Genomic DNA, 2387 nt, shown 5'->3' on the forward strand with positions numbered 1-2387 from the left:
TCAGGGGGCTTCAGGGGAGGATGTTTCTCTCTTTCTTCAGCACCTTGAGGCTGCCTGCATTCTTTGGATCACAGTGCTTTCCTTGCATCCCTCCCATCTCCAATCTCTTGCTTCCATTACCACATTCCTGCTATTCTTCTGATCTCCTGCATCTCCTATAAGGACTGGGCACACCCAGGTAATCCAGGATAATCTCCCCATACCATAACACCCTTAATTTAATCACATCTGAAAAGTCTCTTGACATCTAAGGTAATGTTCACTAGTTCTGGGATGAGGCCATGGGTATCTTTGGGGTGAGAGGTAAGGTATTATCTGGCCTACTACACCTGGACACCAGAGGCTACTGGTTACAGTTCAAAGGTGACATAGGGGAGGGATTCTGAGATTTCAGAGTTGGAACTTGAAATTTTGTGGTTTTATTATTTTTTTTTTTTGGAAAAGTACTCAACTATTTGCTGAATTCAGAAAGTTGCAACAAAAAATGCTTTCTTAGCTGCCAAAGAGACAAACATGTGTTGGTACTGTATTTTTCTTTAAAATTCTCCTAGAGTCATCACAGAATAAAGCTTCCCCTGCCTTAAAAAATAAATATAGGGGTGCCTGGGTGGTTCAGTGGGTTAAGCATCTGAGTTCAGCTTATGTTATGATCTTGTGGTTCGTGAGTTCGAGCCATACATCTGTCTCTGAGCTCACAGCTTGCAGCCTGGAGCCTGCTTAGGATTCTGTGTCTCCCTCTCTCTCTGCCCCTCCCCCGCTCCTCTCTCACTCTCTCTCTCTCAAAATTAAACATTAAAAGGTTTTTTTAGGGGCGCCTGGGTGGCTCAGTTGGTTGAGCGTCCAACTTCGGCTCAGGTCATGATCTCGCGGTCTGTGAGTTCGAGCCCCGCGTCGGGCTCTGTGCTGATAGCTCAGAGCCTGGAGCCTCTTTCGGATTCTGTGTCTCCCTCTCTCTCTGACCCTCCCCCATTCATGCTCTGTCTCTCTCTGTCTCAAAACTAAATAAACGTTAAAAAAAATTAAAAATAAAGGTTTTTTAAATAAAAATAATAATAAAATAAACATAAACATGTTTTTACAAGTTAATATTAGATCTAGGTATACAAGTCTATTGGGATTCTTACTCTGCAGCTTTACTAAGTACTTCATTCAGTCTTCTCTAAGTTACCTTCAGCAAGGGGGTGCCTGGGTGGCTTAGTCGGTTAAGTGATGACTCTTAATTTCATTTAAGGTCATGATCTCATGGTTCTTGAGTTGGAACCCCACATCAAGCTCAGCACTGACAGTGTGGAGCCTGCTTAGAATTCTCTCTCTCTCCCTCTCTCTCTGCCCTTCCTCTGCTTGCTCTCTCAAAATAAATAAATAAACATTATATATATGTATATATATACACACACATACATATATATACACACACATACATATATATTTATATATATTTAATATATATTATTTATATATTTAATATGTATATTTAATAATTATATATTTAAGATAATATATTATATATATTTAATATATATTAATATAATATATTATATATATATTTAAGTTACATGTAGTAGGTATTTAAACCTTTTAAGATGGACCTGAGAAGCTCCCTCAACACATATAATTCAAGTATTATAAATAAATACACATCATTTGCTTTCCAGGATATATCATCTAATATAAGTTCTAGAATTGTTTTGTGTCCTTAAATGCTGAATACAACTTTTGAGAGAATCTACAACGTTCAGTGCTTCCTTCTTAGCTACATGGATAGCTTTAGGAAACCCTCCGGCCTTTCTTTTTGGTGTATTGCTATATATTGGGTGGTCAGAGCACTGCCATAATCTTTGCTAGGTATATACTTAGCAGAGAAAACTGAGTTTTGAATCCCTAGAAAGAAGAGAACATTGAATAAATAAGTTTTTAAAAATCATCCTGATTGCTAAATTCACTGCTCAGCAATTGTTAGAAAGTCTGTAATTTCTACCAGGCAATGAAGACTCATGGTCTGAGACTGAGGTTAAAAGTCTTTGGGAACCCAGACTTACTTACTTATGTCTGCTGATGGCATTCTTCCCTAGGCATTCACCGGCCTTTGGCACAGGGCTTCAAATAAACACCTGAGACTTGGTTTAGAACTCAAGGATGGGGGCACCTGGTGGCTCAGTCGGTTAAGTGTCCAACTCTTGATTTCGGTTCAGGTCATGACCTCACGGTTTGAGTTTGAGCCCAGCATTGGGCTCTGTGCAGACAGTATGGACCCTGCTTGGGATTCTCTCTCTTTCCCTCTCTCTCTGTTCCTGCCCTACTTGTGTGCTCTCTCTCTCTCTCTCTCTCTGCCTTTCAAAATAAATAGATAAATTTAAAAAATTAAAAGAAAAGAACTCAAGGATGAC

This window comes from Puma concolor, chromosome C2 (genome assembly GCF_028749965.1).
Source record: "Puma concolor isolate L17-30 chromosome C2, mPumCon1.1.hap2, whole genome shotgun sequence".
In the NCBI taxonomy this organism is placed as follows: Eukaryota; Metazoa; Chordata; class Mammalia; order Carnivora; family Felidae; genus Puma; species Puma concolor.